At 37.5% G+C, this 17316-nt stretch overlaps 1 protein-coding gene across 1 annotated transcript in view; it reads left to right on the top strand.

The window, feature by feature from the left end:
- Positions 1 to 13428: 13428 nt before the first annotated feature.
- Positions 13429 to 17316, top strand: part of LOC117154321 (uncharacterized) — a 127339-nt gene continuing 123451 nt past the window's right edge. Inside the window, exon 1 of the mRNA XM_076617366.1 lies at positions 13429 to 13443. The gene's annotated coding sequence lies outside the window, so the exon portion shown is untranslated. The remainder of the gene's footprint in view (positions 13444 to 17316) is intronic.

Below are 17316 nucleotides of genomic sequence, written 5' to 3' on the forward strand. Positions count from 1 at the left end.
ACCTTCCCTAAATTCAAACCGCCAATCCGAAAATCGTACAGCCCGGCCATTAACCATTTAAAAAAAGAACACCGTAACTTCTCGTTCTTCTGTTCCTTCCAAAATTCCCAAACCTCTGCAAGAAGAAAAAAGAAAATAGAAAAACAACAAACAAACCGAAAGGGTACAAGAAGAAGGAGACTGAGAGATCAGTCACCTAATAAGAGCGAGTCTGCTAGCCTTGGTAGGTGGGTAGGTGGTTATAGATTTAGCGAACAGGCAAGCAGGCAAGCGTACGAACTCGAACTCGGTTCGCGAGTTCGCTGTAACTCGCAAGCAGGCAGGCAGGCAGGCAAGCAGGCAGACAAGCAGGCAGGCAGGCAGGCAGGCAAAGCAAGTAGGCAGGTGCAACACTGATGTTGCCTCAGGACTGAAACAGCTGTCGTCTTGCCCTGCCCTACTGCAGGCGCACGCGCCAACCGCATATCCACATTTCCATTACGTTGCGTTACCTTTCTCCTCTCTTTCTCTCTTCTTCGGCGCGGCTCGTTTCACGTTCGTTCACTTTTAATCGGTATCTGCCTCTGCTCTTGTAACGGTCAACGATCCTCTCGTTCGTTTCCAGCGCATATGAAAATGTCCCCGGGAAACAGGCCAATGGCATGGTTTCCGTGTGTGCGAGACACACGTATACAGAGGGACACAGTGTCGTTGCACTTGTCACACGACGAAGGAAAAATTGATGCCGACCCGTAATTACCAGCAATTTTCGCTAAAAGCGAAAGTGCTCTGGCCTTTTACTATCGGGATCACTCTGACGCCGTATGAACCTCGTCGATCGATGCTCGAAGGGTTTGTTTCTCGGTTTTCCTTCGATCGTAGCAGAAACGATAGATAGAGTAGCATTTTGAAATTTTCAGCGGCGGACGTTCTCTAACAATAGAAATATTTTGAGCAGCGTTGGAAATTTCATTTGCCGTGCACTGTACCGTAATTTGCAATTCTTCTACACGAAGGCGTTTTATCAGTGAAAATATTTTATGGCCAAGATGACATTTTATTAGTTGTTGTAGGATATTGGTGCTTGAAAATCTCATAGATGAAGGTCTTCTATTGAAAAAAATATCTTGGAGCGCGAAAGAAATTCTACTGGGTGTCGTAGGGTGTAGGTTTTTGAAATTGTCGCAGCTGCAGGATTTTTATTAATAAAAGTATCTTGAAACGAGGAAGGAATTTCATCGAGTGTTATGCTTCGTTTGTATTTTAGAAGAATAGGACGTACGTGAATGTAATAGATATGTACTGATATGAAAATCGTGATTTGGTATGATAATCAGATATTTTGTGTCTTGTAATTTTGTAAAATCGTAAAAGTTGTTCCACGTTATGTTCGATTTCCATTTTTATTTTTAGAGTAGAGTATATTGCATAGAGAATAGAGTACATATAGAGTATATCTACAGATACTATAGTTATAGTTATAGTTTATGGTGCGTTGCTCCTGTTATTACGTGAAAAGTAAGGTGAACGTACGAAAATAATATCATAAAAATTGTATAATTAATAAAACCTATCTTTACTATCTGTAAGTTCCATTTAATGTAAAACACTAGGAGGAAGTTAACCATTTAAAGAAGCTTAGCAGTTGTTTCCATGTTTCACCAACAAATTCCGTTTCACTTTTCCCTTCTTCGACGCGTTAAATCTAGACGCTCGGGTCGATCAAGATACGTGCGTACAGTTAATTTGATTAATGACCCGGTAATTACCTATTTAGTATGTTCTTACGATTATTCAGAACTCGCGATTGAATTTTACGCGAGTAATCAATGGAGTGATATCGAGTGGGAAATATAGTACCTAGAAAATGAAAATTATTCTTCAGTGGACTAAGAAGCGATCGTTCGATTATCGATCGTCGAAAATTGACGTCGTACTCGCGAACGTTCACGGAAAATGATCTTACGAGTAAATTTGCTCGAGAGTGGATTGGTGAAAAATTAACCGAGTCATCGATTTGACAATTGCAACGATATTATTACGATCAAAGAGAAATGTTAAAAGTAGGAATTTTTTTCAGCACAGTGTCGAACGTATAAAGAAGAAAAGTCGTAATATCAAGAAATTAAAATTATTTATTTAATCTGTAACGATTATTCGAAATAAATATTCGAAAGTCGTTGTATAATTTATAATGTTTTAAAGTATAGAAAACGTATTTTTAAATCCAACATTATAGAAAAATAGAAATAACAAATATTACGAGCATTAGCGTTATATCCTGTTTTTATCCTCGTCATTGCATTACATATACGTTTATTTTGCAATTATTATATTGAATATATTTATTTTTTATATTATATTGAAAACATTATGTGCAAGTAGGTGAAAAATAATCGAAGGTCGATGATATACTTTTTCGATGTTTTAATAATTATTTTGATTCGGTAATTCGTTGGCCTATTCAAATTTTTTGTTTATTCTTCGCGATATTGCGAATACGATGATCCGGCTTTGGAAACCAGCGTAACGAAGGCTATTAAATTGATTTACATTAGAACGTAAGTGAAAATGTTTTAAGAAACAGCGTGCATAGAGGTTGGAGTGAAGATGTTTACGTGTCTATTAGCCGCTATCACTTCTTCGACGCTTTATTGCTCGATACTCGATACTGAGCCAAGGAAGGACATTTTACCGTTTGCTTAAACTATTCCGTGAAACGTGACAATCGACTTGTCCGATCTTCCGTATCGTCAAGTGTTGCCACGTTATTTTACCTTTTCCAGATGTATCTGTGCTTTATTTTTCCAAAATACTTTTGAAAAAGATGCTCCAGTAAAAAGCTTTTATTTATCAACTTTGCTATTCTATCGACAGTTTTATTAACAAATTTGGCTCTTAGGTATAACTTCATAAAGTTAATATAATTCATCAAATTATTGTATTAATTATCGTACATTAGTCAAGTTTACTATTATACGATATTATATATTATATTATTATTGCTAATGACAAAATCCGCAATCACTTACTATTATAGACACTGTTACAAATCTCTAAGTTTTACAATTAGCCACACTCTTATCAATTTTATATCGAAAATTTAATAATATTAATAAAATAATGAATAAATTGATAAATTAATAAATTTCATTATTGTTTAATCACTATCGTCATCTGTTGCTACAGTGTCACGTGATCTGCCATTTTCTTGCTACGAAATAAACAATAACGACACAGAAATCGCAATAGGCGATACAGACGATAATTCAATAAAAACTTTCTTTCCATATTTGAGATAGCTACATAAGTACATATGAAGAAAGTTCACTTGTTCGCCATTGATTCACCTGTTACTTCTTCTGCTGGGAAAATCGTTGAAACGGTTCATTGGTTGCCCAAAGCTCCATTCTATCGAATGTGCGCCATGGGAGATCGAGGGTGAGGAAATGGCAGACCCTTGCAGGCACTTGGGAACCGAAAATTAGGGGCGTTCGATGTGACGAATTCCGGGGCTTTTGCAGGCAGGTTATTGGCTGCATGTAATTCGTAATAGCTTCAGCTTGACACCGTCTCTGACGTTTATATCATTCAGACGTTTATGGAAATTCATGTTTTTCGCTTGTTAAAAAATAGAGAAGTCAAAACTATATAACAAGCATAGTATTAATATTTCTATATTTATTAAATTACATCGAATCAATGATCATTTGTAGCTACGGCACACATATTCGTTTAATTTGTAAAAAGAAAAATTACTTCAGCGACATTTTAATCTGTCATTTTCGTACGTTTGTTTTCCTTAGGAAAAAGAAAAGCGATTAGTTTAATTTGATTTTACGAAGAAACAAGAGCGATTTGTGCCTGCTAGAAAGATCCTCCAGGAAAGTTACTACGTTTCGGAACAATCATCGAGTGCACAGACGCGCATGTAATATATTATCAAAGATACCGTGACAAATATGTTTGCCGTAGAATTTGCTAATTTCCATACGTTCTGCATAGAATTTGCATGGAATAGAGAATCGACAGATAGATTTGTTTCCACGAGAGATTTCTGCGCGTCGAGGACATCTCGGCGAATATCTAATGGGACCGGTGACTTTGTTATCTTATTTGTCACTCTTGAGAATGATTTATTAATATCAGTAATGGTAATGAACCTTTACGAAACTAGAATAACGAACGGAATTCGATAATACAACGTTTTTTTTTTTTTTTTCTTATAAGTGGAATTTAGTTCCAGCAAATCGAACGTATTGGTAATGGAAGGAAATTGAAATGAAAATTAGAGTCAATATTTTTTTTGGAGAAGTTTGCGATAAATTATTATAGATAATATTCACCTATCTGGCGGATATATGAAACTTAAAGATTTATGACGAAGTGGAAGGCCATATTTGTGCATAATGCGATCAGTCGACAATGGAAAGCTGTTTGTAACAAGGGGCGAAAGGAAAAAAGGGGGACGACGCGATATGACGTTTATCGTTATCAGAAGCGTCTTTTCTTTGCCGCTCCTCCGCGGCCATACCTGTTCACGAATTCGCAATCGTTGCACGAGAATATGTCGGTAGAATAGAGCGTAGAGTGTAGAATACAAAAGCTCCCTTGAAATCAAACAGAAAAAGATACGATCGTTTGATCGTGGACATTTTTTCACGATTTTTTAACGATAGAATTTACTTGTCATATTACACTTACTTTAAGAAGAATTTTACGAAGCACGTGGTATTAACAATGTAAGATAAAAGGGTACATGTTAAAGTTGAGAGTTCCACTAACTAAAAAGGAAGGCGGACTTTATAAACGATCGAGTTGCATTTATTTAAATGACATTTACTGCGGAATGGTAATATATCGAGGTCGATAAGGTGATATATAATTGTGGACATTTGTTCTGTGATATGACGATAGAATTATATTTATTGGATGAACATTCAGAGTAGGATATTAATTAGATAAAATAACGAGAATAATGTAGAAATAGAATTACATTTACTCGAAGAATATTTCATAGACAGTGTCGGGCAAAATTTTATCTACCTATTAAATAATAAATAAGAAATTGAAATAATATTTTAGTTGTTATACGGGAAATAAATTTCTTATTTGAATAAAAGTGATTTAAACAGTGGCAAAAATTATTTATTCGTTGTTTCTTATTTGTATACGAAGTTTTATGTTTTATTTGAATTTAATGGAAAACAAATGGTAATAGTCTTTGTTTTTGTCTTCTACCTGTTCCATTTCGTACAATGAAACCATCACGAGGTTGGTGTGTTTATTTTTCAATAGACAGGTCGCAGTTCACATTTGCTTTTAAAATCGCTCGCTTTTGGAACAAGTTGTCCGGAAATCTATTCGATTTTAGCGTATTCATCATAAATAACAAACATGATTAAAAATTATGAATCGTAATTTACAGAAATCACTCATATGCTATATCTGTTTGAAAATAAATTTGTTCGACGATCGATAAACGATAAATAAAGATAAAAAAGGATAGTAAATAAAAAAGAAAATTGCATTTTAACATTTGGACTTATTCAAGTAAAAAATAATTTATTTTTACTTTTTGTTTGAGCTCTCAGATAGCAAATGACTCTCTTCTAATCTTAATTAACTATCCTTAAATAATTACATATTATTATTATATTACACAGCAGACAGGGAAATTTATTGAAATTAATTTTCGATAAAAGGAAAAACAAACAACGGCTATAACAGCTTATGTGCGTGTAGCGAAATCATAGGCCAAACGAATCGACATAGAAGGGGAAATAGTGAATTTCGGCAGTCGCGAATCGTCGCTGAAACGAGCCAGACAACGTTACATGTACACTACGGATGTCGTATTAACTCTATTCTACAGTGTTTATATCAAAGTGAAAATTTACCATAATCGTTGAACAGAGCGAATAAATCGTCACTGAAATTTTCTAAGAGCATTGAAATTTTTATCACATCGACACAATTCTATTACGTTACTTTACATATGATTCAGAGTATCGAACAACACAACGCATGAGTTATACGAAGAATTGAACAATGCGACGAACAATTGCCATAACTTTCGACCAACCAATCCACCCGGCCTTTCGATTCGTTGCCCTTCGAACTTTTTCGTATAACGAACATGCGAACAACGCGCTGTGAAATTTTAGGAAATTCCAATGTGCCGGACAAACTAATAAGTCGTAAAGTACGTATGTACGCAAAGTATACGATAAATCTCGGTCTTTTCTTAAATGTACACAGATCGTAAATCGCGAGGAAGAAAAAGAAATTGCGAGGCGGAAGCGTGTTTGGTGAAGGAGGCCCTAATCTCGTAGGTATAGTTGAATTTTGTACAGGGCTGTTTCTCTGTACGGCAGAGTTTCACGCGAATTACGCGTAAACGATACAGCACTGCAATGTGAGACGGATAATGCTGCTCTCTATGCAAGCACATTGGAATGAAGTTTTCGATAATTAAATTATAACTTTTCTTAGGGATACGATGCATATACTTGAACTTTCACAATTTGTTTCAATAATTAATAATACAATTGAGTATGATATATTTTATATCGCGACTCACGTAACAATTCTCTCACTCATAGCGCGATAATGTTCTTCAAACTGTTCTTTGTTTCCTATTTTGTAGCGAGTTTCTCGGGTTGGAGATTTTAAAAGATTACAAGGATACGAATCGACATGTTAAAAACAGCATCTAATAATGGCATACTTATTTTAAGGGAAAGCAACAATTGTTATCTGACACTGGCGTATCAATAACAAAGACTATATCTGTATACATTGTTAACACTGTTATAAAACATTGCGAGGACAAAAAAGTATGATGCAAGACAACCGAAATAGATCATTTAGTTGAAACGGTGAGCGAATGAGTCAGTAGAGTGAGCCACTATAGTGGCGCGTCGTAATATAAGATGACATCCGCGAAGCCACTATAGTGGCGCATCGTACCTAAGAGGTTAAATCCTGGTTCACGTTTGACGAAATGTTACAACACTTTTCTTCTTACAATATCTATATTCGTGATCTTACTATTTGCACACTTTTTACACGATTTACGCTTATTTTACTACCACTCACTCGACCCATTCATTCGTTCCACTTACATATTCCTATTAGAACAAGCGATAGAAAATGCCAATACGATCTGCAGAGATATTTAAACTGCAATTTGAATTTCTATCTAAATTTGAACCGTGATATTCACTCTACCAAATATCAGTACATTTTATATACGCACTATCCGTATATCTTAAATATCTTCGCAAAAACTTCGTGTCCAAACCTCTTCAGACATCGCCAAACACAAGCAAATCGGATCGTCTCGCTTCGACAATTCATCAAGCGTAAATCCAGCATAAGTTTGCTGATGGATTTGCAGAAATAAAACGGTTGAATCGTTTAATATAATAGAAACGTATAAAACGGTGCAGACGATCGAGCTGCGTAATTCGAAATCGAAATGGAGATACGAGAGTGGAGGCGCGCACCGATGCACGATGCGGCGTTTTTCGCAATCGCACGCAATAAATAACTGGGCTGATGAGCGGCCCTGCATCTTATTGGCCACGCCGATCGTTAACTAACAAGCATCCAGTTCTAACAAGCGTCTGTTGTTGTACTTTCACTCGACGCCCCCACGTGATCTCAAGTTTTCTTTTTTCGCCCATCGTCGAGGAACACGCGGAAAGATTCTTTCCCTATCGCGGCCATCGCTCGAACCGTTCGTGCCGGCCTTTTCCTATCTCCGAAATAAATTCCGCCCGAAGATTAAATGTGTTGAGATTTTTCAAGATTCAGACTTTTAATCTTCGCTTTTTTCCATGATTTGAAGAAATAAATTATTTCGCGAATCTTTTTCGTGGCTGTAGATTACCAGGGTTTTTAGAGATCGTGATTCTCGACATTTTTTTTTTTTCTTTCTTAATGATAACGCCGAAATTGCGGAATTTCTAAAGTTTTTGTTTCTAATGATTTATCGTCGAGGAATAAATTATGGAAATCTTTTTTTTTTTTCGAAGGTGTAGAATGGACACTTTTAGAGAGCGTAACTTGTAATATTCTTTTTTACAATGAATTGCACAGGAGGATGAATTAGTGCAACGTCTCTTGAGGCTACGGATTGGAGATTTTCAAGGGAATGCGGATGATTTAGGGGAATAAATTACCGTAGAATATAAAATGTACGCGTTCCTCGAGAACAGAGATTATGCGGGAACGTTGGAAAATTACAATTCTAAAAATATATTTTTCAAACGATGTAAATACCAGAATAAACTATTCGAGTGTTCAAGTTTCGATAATGAGGACATTCGATTAGAATGTGAAATATGTTTCTTAAATGATTCGAACAGATACGTGCAAATAATAAATGAGTTTGAAACATCAATTTGGAACACGTAACACCATTAGCGATCGTGTTAAAGATGCAGAACATAAAAAAGGAAATTAAATCGCCACGTAGCCTGGTAGCGAGAACGATAAAGGAATCAATTTCATTTTCATCGTAACCAGCAACGTCGAACGTTTCCACGGTAGGAAAACAAGGGAATTAGGAAGAGCAGACGGGGAGGGGAACGAAAAATCGGTGAAAAACGACGTTTTGCGTCCGCGGGCGTGTAAGCGAGCAACCATATTTACATAACAATCGCGGATCACGTAACGATGTTCGCGCGACGCGCTTCTCGGTTTCGCGTGTGCGTTCGCCTTTATCCGTGGCCGTCGCGGAGCTGACGCGACGTGTGTGCATACCGCGACGTGGAAAGTCGTGTAAAACGCCTTCTGTTGCGCGACTGCTCCGCTCCGGCTTCGTGGAACGATCGAAAGCGTGCCCGAGGGTCGCCGAAACTTCCGTCAAACGATCTTCCGTAACCTGATCTAATCCAAACGTAATCCAAATAAAAATTAGAAACAGCTGAAATCGAATTGAAAGCTAAATTGCAGTCGAAAATGATGCAGCCGAATTCTACGACGAGTCTACTCGGAATCTAATGCGAAATTATATTTCGAACTTACATGGTTGGGAAACTTAACGTTTGAAATAAGTTTAATTGAAACTTGAGCAAAGTTGAAATAAATTTCAATGTAATCCAAAATTAGTCTAAACTCGTAATACGAACTTGACTCGAAGATAGATAAGGTTTGAACTAAGCCTGATTTAAACTTATCTCAGGTTTAAGTAAAATACGATGCAAATATAACGGAAATGTAAGATTCAGCTGCAGTGCTTAATGGAAATTCTAACTGAAATTTAAACCGAGTCAATTTCGAGGCTGATCCAAGTTTACGTTAAGCGTAATGGAAATTTGATGTAAAATTGATCCGAAACTATATAATTTGCTTGTTTTAGCTGAACTTCTTGTTGTAAAAGTATTATTTAAAATTTGTATTATCGATTATATATTCCTGCTACCTTAATGTATCTTCGAGGTATCTCTTTTTTAATTTGCTTCTTTAACATTGAAAGTAATCGATGTTTGTAGTTACTCGAATATCTCATGGAAATCGAATAAGTAGTTCTGCGAAATGTTTTTCATACATAGTGGTCGCTTAAACAGCAAAATTCCTATCTACATTTATTGATACCATATCTGTTAACAGAAATTATCCAACTGTATTGCTTAAGTCAGAGATAACCGCAGTTGCTAAGTCTTTTTCTGTGTTTCTTTCATTTTAAATTATCGAAATAGCCAAATTTTTCGAACAAATTAAAAAGTCACTTGCGGTGCTATTTCTCCCATCATCATCAGTAGGAAGATTATATATTAATTATTTATTTATGGAACTAATTATCATGAACAATTTATCGCCTTGTCCAACAACGATACAATATCTTTCCGGGAAGTTTGTTCGAAATTTCACTGTTCATTGAATATATTCGTATAATCTTTCTTTTCCCCAAGACGCGTTACTTACGTGGAAAAAATAACAATTTGAAACACTGCTCGAAATTCTCTTCGATTATTTCTTAGAATTAGAAGAATTATACTATGTTTAAGTCAATTATAATGCAAACACAGTCGAAATCTAATCTAAGACTGATCCAAACCTAATTCAAATTTAATCTAAAAATAATCAAACATAAGCATTTTGCAGTCAAAATTACATAAATGTTGCTAGAATCAATATCAAACCTGTTTAATTTTTTAATTAATATCTTCTCTGTCTTAATGATACGTTAAGACGATTTAAATGGAAATAACTTTCCAATAATCAAATTTCACGATCTTATTTTTCAATTTTCTTACGTAGCGGATACGTAGCGCGCGTTTCCGTTAATTTCAATTAATTTCAATCTCGCCTGGCACGTGGCGAAAGAAAGTTGGTCGGAGTCGCGAGAGTTTTCGACTTTATCGAGCAAATGGAACCGTTCACGGCCGTGTGGCGTGTGAGCTTGAACTTGAGATCGTTATACCTAAATGCACACGTGGGTACGCCTAAATACCTAAATATCCGTGTGACGCAGTGCTTATGCGTTCGTTGCACGAACGTCCAACTCGCAATGTGCATGCTGACGGTGGAAAAAATCCAACCTGAAAAATGTTCCTGATCCATTGATTTTTATTTGCGCGATGAAACTCGAAATCGTGCGCTGCTTTTACTTTAGAGCTAAGAACAAAAGATAGATAGGAATGATAATTGGAAAGATAGCTAGATAGCGGAAGAACGTAATGTCGTAGTCTGTCGAAAAATTAGACGAAAGATTTGAGGCGAAGAAATTGTTAAAAAAAAAAGAAGATAGGAAATTGATTGGAAAAGTAATTCGTATAATACGAAATTTATTTTCGCAACGTTCGAATCAGATATAGCTACGAGATGACGATGAAGTGTTCAGTTTTGTACGAGGAAAGAAAATTCGAGCAATCTTAACGTAAAGAGACGCGTGACGTTGGTTAAAGAATTTTGTAGATCAATGGAAATAGAAGAGAAATGTTGGATGAATAGAAAATTATAATTCGCCGAAGATGAACATCTGAATTCACGAGAAATCTAGAAGAGGATGAGAAAGCGAGCGAAGAAATTACGACAAATAGAAAAAGTCAGTTTCGTCGATCTCTTCGATTTTGTAATTTTACGATCAACAAGATTCTATCGACCAATGTAAAACCAAGAAGCAAGAAATATCATAACACTATTTCCAGTCTAACAAGTGCGAAGATATTTCATTAGAATTCGGCGAACCAAACTACAAAATCCGGAGAGAGGAATATTCTGACATCAACCCCATTTCGACGATTCTCAACTTCAATCGAACCTAAACAAACAATCGTCCACACGACAGAGGCCATAATTCGCCAAACGAATGTTACGCGTGCCTCGTCATCGAAGGTACCATTAAACAAAATTACGCCGACCCAACAGCGGTCAGGTTCGTGGTGAACCCTTTCTAAGAAAGTCATTTGCCTGAGCAAGAAACAAGCCGACCAGAAAGCGAGCTGATTCAACGTGGGTCATGAACGTTCGTCGATAAAAATTACGCTTGAAAATGGAACTAACTTTACCATCGTCGATACGAATATTCGATTTATACACCGCGAGTCTAAATTCGTTACATCTGTACTTGGGTATGAAATCTACAGGAAGATTCTACGGTACAAAATAAAGGAAAAGAAATCTGAGTTTGGAGGTTTGAAGTCTCGTTGTGAAAGAAATGGTCAGTTCAAAAGGTTCCAGTGTTCCGGATTCGACGCAAAGGAATTTTTATTTGGATTATTCTATCAGGTTGAGCAACGAGTTTATCCGTATTTTCTTTAAACAGTATACCAAGTGCTATTTCGTATAATCAAGGATTATAATATATTGAATATTATATACAGGGTGGTTGGTAGCTGGTGGTACAAGCGGAAAGGGAGTGATCCTACGCGAAAAAAGAAGTTGAAAATATAGAATAAAAATTTTTTGTTCGAGGCTTTGTTTTCGAGAAAATCGACTTTGAATTTTCGCTCAAATCAAATGAAAAATCAAAAAAAAATTTTTTTATTCTATATTTTCGACTTCTTTTTTCGCGTAGAATCACCCCCTTTCCGCTTGTACCACCAGTTACCAACCACCCTGTATAATACAAGATATTATCTACAAATATTATATCATTATCACAAGACGGCATATATAATTTTTACAAAACTTACTGCTCCAACCAATACTTCCAGAAGTTGGTCAAACACGTACACCTATGTGTATAGTTGATCGATTTTCAACATCGATTTTCCGGAAATTGAAGTGTGCAACGCGGTTGTGCTAATTCAATCACACCGTAATTTACCTACGCTGTACTCGATTACGTTCTAATCGAATTACGTAATCGAAATTTCTCGATTAATTACAGTTCGCGACTCGGAAGAAGCGAGATAAATATTTATATTTGCCTTTCACGTCTATACTCGTTGCATGTTCATAAGGCGTTGTCATCCGTGTTCGTAGGTGACTCGATCTTGCATTTATGTTTTTCAATCACATCGTTCAATTGCGAATTCCATCGCGATCTAATCGAACGAAAGATTCGAACGAACGAATTACGACTCAAACGAGTACGATGATGCGATCGAGTTACCTGGTAATTATAATTCGCCGAGTAATTCAATAGTAATTCTACGCTTTGGACGCTTTTGAACGTCACTTTATCCTCCATCTTGCCTGCTTCATCCCCTCGTTGTATCGCGTCACGGTGATCATCTTGCTGATTTCCCTCGTACCACGAATTACGCCCACGTCTATCCATAGATATATAGATAGGGGACATAGCGAGAGGACGATGAGGAGGGTGAAATTGATTCTGATGTGGCATCAATGGCCCGAAACGAATCGTCAAAGTGGCGATTTTATGTTGTGCCTAAGTATCGCGATGGCAACCAGCCCGGTGGCCATGGTAACGTTGGCTGGCTCATTCGGGCTTTAATTCACAAACGTAGAGACGGCTAGTCGGAGATATTCCGGCTGTGGGTGAAAGAGGTCGAAGGGCGAGGGTAGCTCGCGCTGCTCGCTGAAAAAGCACGAGCCACCGTGGCCAGAGTGAGCCAAGAGTATATAAAGAACGAAAAGGCAATGTCGAGAGGGAGGAAACGAGCGAGGGTGAAGAGAGAAGACTCTGCGCTGCTTGTTGGAAGAGGGTGAATATAGAAGGGGCAGGGGAAACGGTAGACGTATGGGTGCGAGGGAGAGAAAAAACGGGAGCGGGCCGCTGTACAACCCCACGTGTGTTTCTCCACGGGTCGTCATGGTGACGCTTTGGTGTTCGTTATAGTAATGGGTTGGGAGTTGCGCTGGGTGGCGCTCCGCTCTCCCACGCTCGTCGGGGACACCTGCTTTAACGATTATCCGCTGAAAGAGAGGAAAACGACGGACGAAAAAGCAGCGAGGGGGGACGGGACAGCTCTATCTATGCGGACGCGCACTTTCAATCACGATGGAACTTCGTTTACGTGAATCTGTCGCACTACTTACACGGTTCGTATTTCATATTTCCGATCGCTAGTTTTCTGATACCTGTGATCTTTGATAGAACACCGATATCTTTTACGAAGACGATTCAATTTCGCTAGCCGGTATTACGGGAATTAATTACACAATCTTTTAAATTGACCGATTAGTAGACTGTGGATATTTATGCTGTTTCGTATAACATAAATATGTTAGGTAGAAAATTGCTTCATGTACTAGACGTTATCGAAAGTATTAGGACTTTGGACGTTTTGTATATTTTCCTAAATTACGCGCATTCCCTGCACCTTCAAATTTTCTAGAAACGCACAGGAATTCGCAGCTTGATGGTAATTAATATTCGACATCTCAGAACACAAAGAACAGCTTAGATGGTCGTAGATACCAAGGAAAATTTTCAAAAGTATAGTCTTTTTCTGTGCTACTATCTATGTCGATCAACGTGATCTCTGAACGATTGTGAAAATTAAATCGTTTATACCTACCTTTCATAATAAAGTTATTCGTTATATGTATAAGAAGAATTCACGTCTTCGACGAGTTCGTCAGATGTCCATTAGAATTTCGTCCAAACAAATGGAGCTCTGCTTCATAGCGCGAGCTGAGATACAGCGAGCTTGTACAGTCTTTGCAGATCGAATTAGAAACGCTGAAGCTTTCGGTATTTCTCACATTTGTAGGAAAATTGAGAGGTATAAGGAAGGAAACGTAGGAATTTGCATTGAAACATCTACGGTTTACTGTTAATTGTCTCAATAAATTGAAAAACAAGTATCACGTGATAGTAAAGATTCGTTTCGGTGTAAAATGGAGCATCGTAAATTGTGGATGAAGGGTGGTTAAGGCTGACGAAGAAGGAGTTAGGATAATCGATCAAATGATACGAGTCGTCTACCAGTTCCTCTTGTTTCGTTAACGTCGCAGTAACTCGATTTTAAGGGTTGAACTTTATACGAACGCTTCGTCATATTCTTCGGTATCAAAGAAGCTCTCAAATTTTAAATACTTTTTTAAATACTAAAAATCCTGTAGCTTCGAAGTTCCGTGTAACTTGATCGCAAGGGTTGAATTTTACATTCGAGTGAGAACTCTCTTATTTGCTTGGCTACATTGAACAAGCTCGTAAGTTGCGAATTCCACGTACATCTTGAAATATATGGAAATCTTTATTTCGAAAACTGGAAACAGAACCTCCATATTTTTTTAATGCTCTAGCCGGAGAGCACGCGAATTCTTTGCTACGTGTTCGTCACAGATACGCGACGATGAGTCACGCGTTTTTCAACTCTAGATATGTCGAATATAACCAATGACGGGCATTAGCCGAGCATATCGCCGGCATACAGCTATTTGGTTCCTGTTTTTCTTACCTCAGAAAGTATCTGCAACGAGCGCTTGAAAAAAAAAAAAAAAGAAAAAAGGAAGGCATTAACGTCCTCGTTATCGTGACTAATTACACAACTATTAAGCAAACGTACAATTAGCCCAGGCCAGAGAAGCTAGCGAATTTACCTCGACTAAGAGTCGATTATTGACGAGTAACGACAAGGATGTAGCAGATATATATGTAAGTTTGAGTTAGTTTAGCTGTAGTTCGAATGGTGGTTTAAATAGCACTGATGGAGAAACGACCGAGTAATAGATAATGGTCGTCATATTTTTCTGTTCCAAGGTGGCACGTGTTGCTGTTGTTGCGATTATCGAAGAATTAACGTACCTATTGGTGATATCGTTGGAAATAATGATTTCAAGAATTTTGTCGTAATACGTTTTTGTTATTTCCTTCAAGAAGTTAAAGCTTCCTTTCATCTATCTATCTCGTACCGTTCGATCACCGTCGAATTTCATGTTTCAAAAATGTAATCTAGGAATTGTAGAAATCATTCGATACGCAGGAAACATTACGTTCTCTACCATCCGTTTCAAGCGATACGGACGTAACGAGTTCTTATTATAATTCCAATCGCAATTTTTCTCCATGAACACCAAACATCCCGAAATCGTTCAATACTAATCAAACTCTGTCCATGTTCAAATCTATTTCAATTATCAAATCTATTTCTATTACAATTCCATTAAACTCCTCGGAACAAATAACAAACCTCCGTGAAACTTCGATTTTCCCCAAGCAAAGCGATGATTTTCTTTAAAAATTGCTTCCATGAGAAACGCGGTTTCTCATTTTCTATTAATTGCCCGATCATCTTCAAGTTTCTCCGCAGCATTTGATCGCCCTCTCCTCTGCCCGAAGTCTTTTGCTGCAAGCGAACGCAGTCGTTTTCTGACACGAGTTCCCACACACTGGGATTGTTTGCGACGACCTACGACCCCGTTCGGTACGCGCAACATCATCGTTACATTCACGCGAATAAGTCGTGGTCGGGCCGATGCTCGAGGCTAACCGAGACGCGTCGTTTTACCTTCTCCTTTCCCTGCTCTTTTCCTTTTTTGCCCCCATAGTGTCGTCGCCTCGTCGAATCCGCCATGAATATGGATCATCGCCGATCGATGTCGATCATTCATTGATCCTCAGGTCAGGAGGATACTCTATCGTCTTGCGTCTGATTATGTGTTTGTCCCGGACGTCACCCGCTGTTCATTTACTACGCCGACCATCTTTTCTTGTTGCGTCCTTTCGTTTTGTCGCTTCATTGAATGCAAATTGGTCGGTGATAGGATTGTCATGTACGCGAGCAGCTCGCCAGAGAAAGTTATTTAATTTAATTTAAAGTTAATCGAGAAACAGAACCGCCAACTCGGCCGTTTCTTCTCGTTGCAAAATTATTTAAGAGCGACGAACAGTCTATCGTTTATCAACGAAAGTGTTCGAATGTAGCGTATCATCCGTGTTATGCAAAACATTTTGGAATGACGCGAACGTTGTAACACGTCTTGAAATCGATGTGAAAATTACATTCACAGGTTACGGTTTTAACGATTGAAGCGAAAGATAGTGAGAACCGAGGTCCAACGAGCCGAGAGTTTTCCGGGAAATTTTTATGGCATTGGTTTCGGATTATTCTAGTCGCGTGCAATTCAATTAATCGACGTTCTTGCAATAGAATTTTAAGAGAATTGACGAGAGGTTAAGGTGAGACTGAAAAGTGAAAATCCTGACAAACTGTTTGCGAATCTTGCCTCTTTGGAATTGGAACACGTGATTTAGATCTTTCTGAAAGAAAGAAGAAATTTGCGTTAAAAATAGAAGAAACTATGAACGGTGGGAAAGGCAAACAAATTGCGCGAGGTTACGCGAAACAACAAAATGTTCGCTTGATCTCTCTACGTAATGTTATAATTTAGTACGTCTTTAAATGCAAATATCTTTAATTGAATAAAATTACGTTAGTTTCGTATTTTATAAACGATTTCCACGCGTGAGAAACATAAAGACACAGATATTCATCTATGTTGAAAAAAAAAAGAAATGAATATTATCAAATTAAAATCTACACACAGGGAGTAGCAAATATTTACGTACGTTTATCATAACACGCGTATTTAAATATAAAATTGGTATTACCAGCTATTATACCTAATATTATATAATATCTGTTATGCAAAACAGGTAGATTTCTCTCGGTTGTTAAACGAGCACGATGCATCTATAGAAATAAATAACGCTTAAGAATTAAGCGTATGCAAAGCAGACAGTTACCACGCTGATAGGCAGTCGCAGGGCAGTACACCGGACGTTCCGTCTGTAAATTTATGTTAATCGCAATGTATCAGTAGTTCTGGAAGCTCAAACCGACCGACGAGTTGGTATACTTTGGTAAAGAGACGCGATACCAAGTACTTACCTGTTAACGCGGCCTGAATATTTTCTTTCTTAAATACTCTTCACCGTATACCATCCAAACGTTATTCTCCATCGAA

Source organism: Bombus vancouverensis, chromosome 3, assembly GCF_051014615.1.
Source record: "Bombus vancouverensis nearcticus chromosome 3, iyBomVanc1_principal, whole genome shotgun sequence".
NCBI classification, from domain to species: domain Eukaryota; kingdom Metazoa; phylum Arthropoda; class Insecta; order Hymenoptera; family Apidae; genus Bombus; species Bombus vancouverensis.